The sequence below is a fragment of the Urocitellus parryii genome, chromosome 5, assembly GCF_045843805.1.
Source record: "Urocitellus parryii isolate mUroPar1 chromosome 5, mUroPar1.hap1, whole genome shotgun sequence".
NCBI lineage: Eukaryota > Metazoa > Chordata > Mammalia > Rodentia > Sciuridae > Urocitellus > Urocitellus parryii.
In genome coordinates, this window is record NC_135535.1 from 73179653 (window position 1) to 73190672 (window position 11020).

The following is an 11020-nucleotide window of genomic DNA, read 5'->3' on the forward strand; positions in this document are numbered from 1 at the left end:
CTTTGCTGTTCTATGTGCTTTCCATATGTTAACTCTTAAGATATTATTTCCATGTTAGGCACGAAGAAATCACTTGATCCCCTGTCTATGCTCTAAATTGTCTTACAAAAACATAGTATGTGTGATAAATTTTGGAATTCTTGTATATTTACTATTAATGAAATGCAAACTATAAAAGCATGGATACTGTGGATTAAAAAGAGAAAGAAAAACATATGGAACCAAAAAGTCTGAGAACAGTTGACAGTGGTTTGAATAAAGATGTAAGACAATATATACTCTGATTGCTAATAGTATCAATCCATAAAAATTCTCTCATCTTCAGTGTAACAGGGAATAAAATATCTGCTGTCCACTGTAGAAAAAAATAATTTTGAATTAAATAAAAGCAGACAATTATAAGGCAAAGCTTCATTGGGAATAAAGTCCTTTTCAAAAGCAAGGTATGATTTTATAGTGACCCTGTGTGTTTTTCAAGGATGGGTGATGCTTCATAAAGCAGCTAGGATAAAACAGGAACTCTATTCTTCACTTGCTTCCAAGTTTCCATCTGTATCTCCTATGTGCAAAGGTGACTTTGACTTCAAAGGGCAATGAGAATTGGATCTGGTATGAAAATGGGACTAGGAAATATATGGTCTTTCAGGAAAAGGTCATTACATACTGTACAGGAGCTCAACTTTTATTTTGATTAAATACTTTTTTCAGAGGGATTTACTAGCTAATTACTTCCTTAGCTTTGTGGCTTGGCAAGACTTACCTGATCTATAATGTCTACTGAAGGACTCAGAAGCCTCAAGGTTTGTGTGCTTTTATGTAAAATTATTAATATTAATAATAATTAACCACTAAATGGTAACTAGGATGGGCCAGATGGCCTTTCCTTCTTTCAAAAACTTCTTTATGTTCTTAGTTATGGAAAAAGTAGGGGTGATAATGCAAAGACACAAGTGACATTTTAAATTGAATTATTGATCTTGGAGTGGAGTTTAAATAATTTACTCAACAAGGGGACTGCCTTTCATTTGTATCAGATTGGAGGCTCTAAATACCATCTGCTTATGATCAAGGAAAACTTTTTGTCTGTTTGTAGTCACGCTGAGTTCAGGATTCCAATTGGACTCATTCTTAAGACCCTCATCCATTAATCACTGCTATTAGTTGGTATCACTGGTAATTAGTCTTTTAAGTTGCATCCAGATGGAATGTATAAATTATTAGAAGTTTCCTGCCAGACAGGAGTGTAGATGATTCATGGACCTATGACATTTGCCTGTGCTGTGTCCCTGATAAGGAAGTGCAGTTGGAAAGACTTCACACTTTTTCTTGATTTCAATAATTGCTGATTCTTACTTCTGCTGTATCTGGAAACACACAGGCTGAGTTCTTTTAAAAATTTCAGGCCTATTTTGCATTTTTTTCATCATTCTCAACCTCTTTTGGTTCTCTGTTCTTTAATATCATAGTATGTCATGGCAGTCTTGTCTGCAGTGGGTACAGTGTTGCCAGGAATCTCCTGGCCTGGCCAGTGATAGGGGAGTAGGGGAGTAGGGATGGTAGGGATGGGACAGTTGACTACATCAGACTGTTTTTGATGGGAACCTATCCTTGAATTATGTTTCATGTAACTGAAATCCTAACCTAGAAACGTGAGGTCTGGCATGTAGTTAAAGGGAAGAGAGTTGTCTATGAGGTTTATGCTCAATCTCTGGTACCTTTTTCATGATTATTCACCTTCCTGGCAAAATACTTCCTCTAGATAAGCTGAGGAATCACCTACATCCTTCCATGCCTATATTCAATCAGTGCAGCATTTCTGGAGAAAGCAAGATGAAATATTGGTAGGACTATAAATTTATGATTACTATGTAATTTTTAGTGAATAAGTTATAAATCTGACTTAAGTGAGTTTAAGCAATAATGGAAATTTATTGGCTTATGTAAGTGGAAAACTAAAGGATTGTTGAAGCCATGGCTGGATTTAGGCATTCAAATGCTATCATTAGGGTTCTGCTTTTCTCTGCAGCTCGATGACAAGATGGCATCTGGAAGCCTTAATTAGACTGACATTATCTTAATGCTTTTAATAGCAGTGAAAGGGAAAAGACAGTCTTTGTGATGGTGGCAGTGAGATTTTCAGGCTGACACTGACTGGCCTGGCTTGGGTCAGGTTCACTCTTGGACCAATCGTACGAGGTAGTCTTATGTCTAGGTGTAGGATCATGGTCCAGGCTGGATCTGCTTAAATCTCTTGGGACCAGCAGCATAAAGTAGAGTATTGGAGGGCTATATGCTTGTCAAAATTGAAACTCAAAAGGGTTCTCAAAATTTCTTGATGTTCCTGTCATAACCTTTTGGTCTAAACTGCACTTTTATTCCTAAGGACAAATATTTTAAGCCATCTCCACTTCTATCAAACTCCATATCTCTTCCCACGTCACCCCAACTTTTTCTCCGATTCTAAGAGATGAGTGACCTTTCTTTCTACTTTACAAAGAAAGTTGAAGCCAACAGATGGAAAGCCCCACCATCAATTTCTTCCTACCTAACAATTATGCAAATATAAAGGCTTACTTTAGCATGTATCCTCTTCCCTTCTGTTACATTGGAACAGGGGCTTCTCTTTCTATTTATGGCCAGTACCATCATCTGCACTTTTTCCTGCTTCTAAAACCCATATAAAAACCATCATCTGATTTCTTTTGTGTACATTCTACTGTATGTTCCTACCTGGAACATTCCTATTCACAGTCCTTTTTACTTTCTATTAAAACTCTTCACTATAGCTATATCTCTTCTCTAGCTACTGCCTGAAATATTTTTTCATGCAAAATCAAACTTACAAGTGATGATAATCCTTGTTATCTCCATTTTCTCACTTCCCACTTGTTTCTCAACCCACTCTAGTCTAGCTTTGACCAAAATAGCAAACCTTATTACATCCCTTCTGCTAAAAGCTCTTCACTGTCTGTCCATTGCTTTCAGGATAAAAATAAAAATTCCCCAGTTGGTTTAGAAGGCCTTGAATGGTCTGGTTCCTATGGAAATCTCCAGCCACATCTTTTGTCACTCTCCTCATTTCACACTACCATCATCTCCTCTTAGTTTCTCATATACACGACCTCACATTCTCAACAGGAACAAGCTGGCACCTTCAAACTGTGTGACTGAGCAGAGAGTGACAGGAACTATTCACAATGATGTGGGCACAACTAAGGGAAGCCAACAACAGAGATTGTTATGGTTTGGATATGAGGTGTACCCCCAAAAACTCCTGTGTTAAATGATGAGAATGTGAGAGCTGTGGCCTAAACAGTCCATCCTAGTTTGAATGGACTGAAATGAGTGGTAACTGTAGGCAGATGGGGCATGGCTGGAGGAGGTGGGTCACTGGAGTCATTCCCTGGAAGGGTTCATCTTCCCCATGGCCTCTTCCTCCTTCCTTTTTTCTGATTCCTGGATGCCATGAGGCAAGCAACTTCCCTCCCCTGTACCATGCAGTCATCATGTGCCATCTCATGAGAATTGGACTCACTCAGCCATGGACTAAACCCTTAGAACTGTGAGCCAAAACAAAAACTTCCTTTTCTATGTTGTCCTTGTTTTGGTCACAGTGATGTAAAGCTGACTAACAGAGAGATGAAATATCTTAAAGCTAATACCAAGAATCTAGGCTCTATAGGTATAAGAGAAGGAATAATTAATTATTAGGTTCCTGAGCTATCCTGACCTGTAGCTATAGGATCAGGCTACCCAACTGAAAGTGAGCCTTATAGGAAAAAAGATCACATCCATTGTCAACCCCAGACCCATCAGGAGGAAAGTGAGGAGATTATATACCCTAAACAATGGGATAAATGTAAGCAGGCAAAGGCTATAGAGAGGTTAGCTTTTGTGGGTACAAGGCAAGGGAGAGAAGGGTAGTTGAGTTGAACCAGGAAGGGCGGTGTAATTTCTAGCTCCTTCTCACCATGGCAGTTTTACGTATGTTGTTCCTCTGTCTGGTTGCCCTTGTTGGATGCTGATCCTCTTTTTCATTCTTTATTCATTTCATTTCTTTTTCATTCTTCAAACCTCAGCTCATGTGTCTTATTTCTTAGGGAAGATATTGTTCACCAAATAATAAGTTAAGACCCTTCATCATGGAGTTAGGTTCTTTCCTTCTCACCACTTATCTCAGTTTGCAATTATCCTTCTATTAGTGTGATAATTTAGTCAATGTGTGTATCCTCCATGATGTTCTATACTTCTCTTGTCTGGAGACTATGTCTGTTTTAACTCATAGTGGAATCCCTAGGTTTTAGCACACAATGCTTAGTTCACTAAATTTCTGCTGAATAAGTAGACTAAAATACTATGGCTTTAATATTTGTGTTCCCTTCTCCTGAATTCATGTTGAAATTCTAATTCCTAAATGCTAATATTAAGTAAAGAGGGCTGGGGATGTGGCTCAAGTGGTAGTGCACTCGCCTGGCATGCACGGGGCGCTGGGTTTGATCCTCAGCACCACATAAAAAATAAAATAAAGATGTTGTGTCCACCAAAAACTAAAAAATAAATATTAAATCTCTCTCTCTCTCTCTCTCTCTCTCTCTCTCCCTCTTTAAAAAAAAAGAAGTAGGGATTTTGAGGAGGAGAGAAGATGAGGGTGAAGTCTGCATGAATGGGATTAGTACTTTTTATAAAAGAGGCCTAGAGGGCTGGGGATGTGGCTCAAGTGGTAGCGCACTATCCTGGCACACATGAGGCACTGGGTTTGATCCTCAGCACCACATAAAAATAAAGTTATAAAAACATTGTTCTACAAATGTGAAATAAATTTAAAAATAAAAGAGGTCTAGAACTGGGGCACGATGGTGCACATCTGAAGTCCCAGTTACTCCAGAAGCTGAGGTGGGAGGGCCACTTGAGCCTGTGAATTTGGGACCTGCCTGTACAAAATAGCAGACCCCATTAAAAAAAAAAAAAGCCAAAAGGAGTTTGCTCCTTCCACCAAGTGAAGGTGTGAAGACCTATTAGGAACAGATCCTAGTCACCAAATCTGATGGTGCCTTTATCTTGGATTTCTCAGAAGTATCTGTTTGTGAGAAGTATCTGTTGTTTATTAGCCATCTAGTCCAACGGTCACTTGTTAGAGAAATATGAACAGACTAAGATGGTGTAATCAAAGAACATTAAGACACTGACAAATTTCATTTATGAATGTGCTATGGTTCTTTTCATTATTCAACTACCTTTGGACTTTGTTTCTATTATATTATTTGTTTTGGTCTTTGTTGTTTTGCTTGGTGGACAGATTCTATTCTACTTTGGTCTGGTGTGCATAATACTCCCTGTTGAAACTCATTCTTTAATAACTTTTTTTTTTCAGCGTTTTTCCCTTGTTAAACTTGAGATTGGTCAGTCATCTTTTGCTGAATGTAAAATGTCTGATTGACACCAGCATGCTTCTCTTTCTAAAGCAAGAAAGGATTAAATGCCCTAAAATTGACTTACATGGGCACTGTTAAGTGTTCTGGCTTCTTTGCCATCTCAGTTCAGCTCAGTTAACACATATTTATCAAGTGTCTGCTGTATGCAACACAGTGTTCAGATTTGGAAATGTGAAGATGAATAGGACAGATTCCTACTTTTAAGAAATTTTGAATTTGGAGAAGATAGACACATTTTTCCCCCCAAATTTAATTCTGTTTAATTCTTCAGAGAAGGAGAAGGACTTATATATTTTTTTTAAAGAGTGAGAGAGAGAGAATTTTTTAGTATTTATGTTTTAGTTTTCTGTGGACACAACATCTTTGTTTGTATGTGGTGCTGAGGATCGAACCCGGGTCGCACGCATGTCAGGTGAGCAGGCTACTGCTTGAGCCACATCCCCAGCCCAGGGCTTATATTTTAAACATAAAAATAAATGTTGCTAAAAAATGAAGGCATTGATAATTAAGTCCTCTGCCTTAGCCATATATACTGAACTGATAAAGCTAGATGAGACTCAGGAAAGAACAGGAACCCTTGGGACTCTGTTCTATGGCAAGAACCCAACAAATCTGCCAATTCATGCTCTTTGTTTAAAATACAGACCAGTGAAAGAGGAAGAAGGGGTATACCAGGGGAGTGTGTGGCCCTGGAGAGAGCTAGAACATGCTGATAACAGGACATAAAGTATCTTGCAGGGCAGAGGAAGGGAAAGTCTTCATTTAACACCCCTTCCTCATCTTGGTTGGGTCACTGGTTATGGCTGGTTCAGCTGTCAGTGCACTGAGCTCTCTCTGCATCTTCACTCTTTCTTTGGCATACAACTCAGGGAAGGTCATTTACAATATTGCTGTGATGCCACTATGGTAGTAGTGAGGTAGTAGTGAGTTGGTTGGAGCCCATTAGCCACTAGCAGGGGGGGCAACTTCACATAAATACTGCAAAAGGAGTAGTCCTTGCCCTTGTGTTGAATTTGGTGAAGCTGTAAGTTGGGCCCATGAGCTCTCCCCAGCTCTGAAGCACATTATATACTGTTGCTATATTATAGGATCCACCTGAGTCTACTAGGCCCAATGTAGAGAGAAGATTTTCTCTGGTGGTAAGGCTAACCATCACTTTTTTTTTTTTTCAGGACTACAGCACACTCTTCACACCATGCTGCTGCCCATTCAGTGGCATGAGCTCCAGGGTAGCCTTCTGCTCTTGACTGGACAGCATCCATCACAAAAAAGGGCTGGCCATGAACTTCTCAGTATGCTGTGCCTCTTTTTAGTCTTCACCTTTCCCCTGTTTTCAAGGGGGCTGCTTAATGTATTCAGGAATCCCAGGAGTTGTTGCTCAATTTGTTGAGGCTCTGGCCAGACAGGGCCCAGGAGAGGTCCTCCAGGGCCTCCCCAGAACCCACTTCATACTTTTGTAATGTTCTTTTCTGTTCAGATGAAATTCAGTTTTACTGGAAAAAGTCCTGTCAGCCTTGTCTGCTTGGACACTGAGGGCTTGCTGGGCTATCTTAGGGTTTTGGTCAGTATGCATTTCTCAGAATATACTTGGAACAAACACCACAAGCATACAACTTTATAGCCAATTTAGCCTGTTGGACCCTGTGCATGCCATGGCAAGAATGTTCATCTTCAGCATCAGTTTGTAGTTGGTAAAGCATCATTGACAAGTTTTTCAAAGGTAGACTTTGCCTGTGCAATGGGTGAGGGTTCCCAAGAAGAGGTGTGGCTGGTGCAACATCCCTTCTTTGACAGTGCACCTCACTGAACTGGTTTTAGCCTCCCACCAGCTCAAACTCCAGCTTCACAGTCTTTTACAGAAGTTACTCAACTTTAAGCTATAATTAGGACTCACAGTCAGTGTCTTCCCTGTTAGCATCAGAATGTATACTTTGCCCTGAACAGAACCTGCCGTCTCCTTCATCTGCTGCAGTCTCTTCTTCATCCCCTCTGCATATCCTGTTGCTTTCTCCAGCTTCCTTAACACTATGTGTCTGAAAATAGCAGCCTTGAAATGAGTAGAGCTGATCCACCAATTCCTGCAATTTTCTGCAAGATCTGCTTGATTTCTTCCTCTCCATCAGCCATCATTTCCAAGCCACCATAATTAATTAATTAATATAAAGGCTGGTAAGAGCAGTGATTAGAAATAGATTTTTCTGTGAAGTTAATGAAGCTTAAACTTTAGTACTCTCATTTGTTGGGCCTGTTCCAAAGCCCAGGCAAAGTGCTCACAAGATCATGTTTTTATAAAATTTGCAACTGTTAGCTATTTGAGCCAAGTAAGAGCATACTCTTTCTACTCTGACCATACATCTCACGTCCTCTTGAATTAAGTAGTTTAAGAGTAGCAGCAGGCATTTTGGGATTTGGATAAGGGGTAGTCAAATTGATGATATGTTTTGTTTGCGTTTTGTGTGATACAGTTACATGTTTTTAAGTCACTTTCATGTATAATTAAGGCTTCTAATCATCTTGGTGTAAAAATGGCTTCTAGAAATGCTTGTGTTGCCCTTGACTTGACCTTGTCACATGAAGATTCAAGGCTAGAATTGTGAGATGTTATGAATATGTTCCTCAGCCCTAACATAAAAAGGATGTTAGTGGAGATAAAGCAAGATTCTAAATGTGTGGAAGCAGAAGCTAATCTGTGGAAATTTCCCCGATAATGCACTATGTAAAATTATAAGTTAAGACTTTGTTTTTCTCATTGATGTCTAGTTTATTTTCATTTTTTAATTAAAGAATTTTATTGGTGCATTATAAATATACATAGCAGTAGAATTTGTTTCTACATATTTGTACATGCATACATTATGACGGTATAATTTGGTCAATTTTATTCCCCAGTACCTCTCCTTTCCTTTCTCTCCTCCCTCCCTCTGGTCCTATTCTTCTGTTATATGGGTCTCCCTCTTGATGTCTAGTTTAAACAAAAGATCTTTCACAATTATAAACAACTTTTTTTTTGATGTGGATCACATGAGATAGGAATTTTTAGAAATTCTTTGTAGTAATATGGAGAGTTTGTGAATAATTTAATATTTTATGAAACCCAAGTCTCATTAATAAAAATAAATTTTGATCAACTGTGGCTGAGTTAAGACTGAATTCCATTTCTCCTCCCTCTATGGAAAATGATATTGCAAAATAATTGTCATATTAAGAGGCAATAAAGAGCATGCAATCAGCAAGGGGGAAAACAAGTAGGAAAGTTATCCTAGAAGTGTCAGGCAGTTAATTAGCTAAACACAAAGTTCTTTTTCTGTTTTCTGGTAGATGATGTATTTTTAGCCTTTCAAAATTTGTAATTTGAGTGCTTTTTCATTATAAATAATATTTATTTTGCATTCTAATTTTGTAATTGCTTAAAGAGGCCTGTGAAAATTGTGCTAGCAAATTCCAAAACCTGGAATTTGCACCCTGTGGTGGTAGAGGATTTGGATAAGGGGACTTTGCAGTTCTGAATTGTGGCAGTAAAGAAAAGGCAGTGATCAGATACTTCCTCAAAGAGGGCACACTTAAGCTGAGATTTAGAGATTGAGTAGGAGTTTTCCAGATAAACTCTCCAAATTGAAGTTGGACTTGCCCATATCATGGAATTTCTTTTTAGTTTTGTAATAGGGCACGTTTGATTTACTGCTTCCTTTGGGGTATTTGTCTTCATTTTATAACTGATTTTAGAGAGAAGAACTTTCTGGGGGAGTCAATAGGGTCCTGTGGATTAATTTTGAGTCCCCTATGGAGAGTCATAGCCAGGAACTGGTGGAACTGCCCCCCAGGGTATTTGGGACTCCTGGGCAGAATCCCAAATATGTTTGAGAGCTTAGGTAACCATATTCTTGCATCTGCATGGAATCCAGCTTTATTCTGGGTTCAGTTCTTTGGCATGGACAACAGTGCCTACAGTCACCAAACTTGTTGGTGAGCCACAGCCACGAGGATTTCCCTGAGCAGCTGTGCAGACTGCATAGGTGGGAAGTGGAAACCAGAGCCAGAGAGAAAGAACAGGTGGCCATCTAGCCTGATGATGATTTTGATTGGAAGATTGGTTTTTTGGATTCATTTGTTTATTTATTTAATAATTATTTGAGTTCCTATTATGCACTAGATCTTATTCCAAACTCTGGGACTACAGAAGAACATAAAACATAAAAAACTACTGGCTGCTGTGGAATACATAGGAGGTATTTCTTGAGAATGACAACTAGAAAATGGAACTTTGTGGGAGAAAGAAGATGGAAAGTAGAAGGAATGAAGTTATGTTTGCGTCTACATAGATATGGGCTAGTAAGACAACGAACTGTAGTTTCCAAGTGTTATAATTAAGCTAAATGCAAATTTTGCATCGAACTCTCTTACACGATGGTGCTGAATTTTATATGAAAATGACATTTACCCTGCCATATCTTTGAGAAGAACTGATAATCCAGGGATGTGTGTTGTGTGTAGCTTTGTACATAAACTTGTGAGCTTTATGGTTTACTGAAGAGAAACTGAGGCTTTCAAAAAAGGGCATGAGAGATCTAATTTGTATTTATATAAATCACAGTAACTTCTCTGTAGGGCTTGACCTCTGTAGGGATTGTAAGGGTATACTAGTCAGGAGGCTAACAGAGCACTGCAGACTAGAATCAACCAGGGCTTGGGGTAGAACTGGGGAAATCAGAAGGAAAGAAAGAAGACAATGACAGATAATACTTAGTAAGTAAAATCAGTGAAACCTAGAAACTTGATTGCATGGGAATGGGGGAAGAGTTAGTGAAGTTGAGGATACCTTCCAGGGTTATTAGCATGGATAGTAAGGCTGCCAGCTGAAGAAAAGTTATCAAAGTGGAAGAACATGTTAGGGATAAAAAAAAATGAATTCTGTGTTGGAGGTGTGGAATCTGAGGTGCCTGAGAATGATTGATGGAAATGACTAGTAGAACATTTGGTTTTCAAGTGTGCTGGGGAAGTGCTGGGAGGTAGAAATAACATTGGCAATAATACTGGAATAATATTGGTGCTACTTGAAGCGGAGCTAATGGATGGGATTGGTGAGGAGGAGTGAGGAAATTGAGAAGAGTAGAAGCCCAAGGATGGGACTCCAGGGCTGCTACATATGACCCTGGTGATATAGGCAGAGGCCTGGGGGCCCTCAAAGAACACCCCAGAAGGGCCCAGAGAAGTGCAAGAAGCTTCTCCATTTTTCTCTTCTGGAGGGAGCCAATGTGGAGTGTCTGTGCCTCCTTTATTCTTTCAAGAAATATTTATTAAATATCCCCAGATATGTTGCCACATTTTCCCACTAATTACTTGGTGAATGGCATCAGATGCCCAGATGGTTTTATTGTTGAAAACACAGACGATTAGCTCCTTGGTGGGAAGAGATGGTTCTGAATAAGGTCCTGTGGCCCATAGTAGGAAGGCCCAAGACACTGAGTGTGAAGTCAGCAAAGCTGTTGTGCAGACCGGCCAGATGGGGACTTGGGAAAGACTGGTGCGTGGCGCTCAGGCGGGCCTGAGGGAGTGCCACGTGTTGGTCGCTGGAGGCCTGCTGCGCAGCT

General features: G+C 39.5%; 1 pseudogene; it reads right to left on the reverse strand.

Moving 5' to 3' along the window:
• Window positions 1-6307: 6307 nt before the first annotated feature.
• Window positions 6308-7005, reverse strand: LOC113191626 (tetratricopeptide repeat protein 5 pseudogene; annotated as a pseudogene).
• Window positions 7006-11020: the final 4015 nt, after the last annotated feature.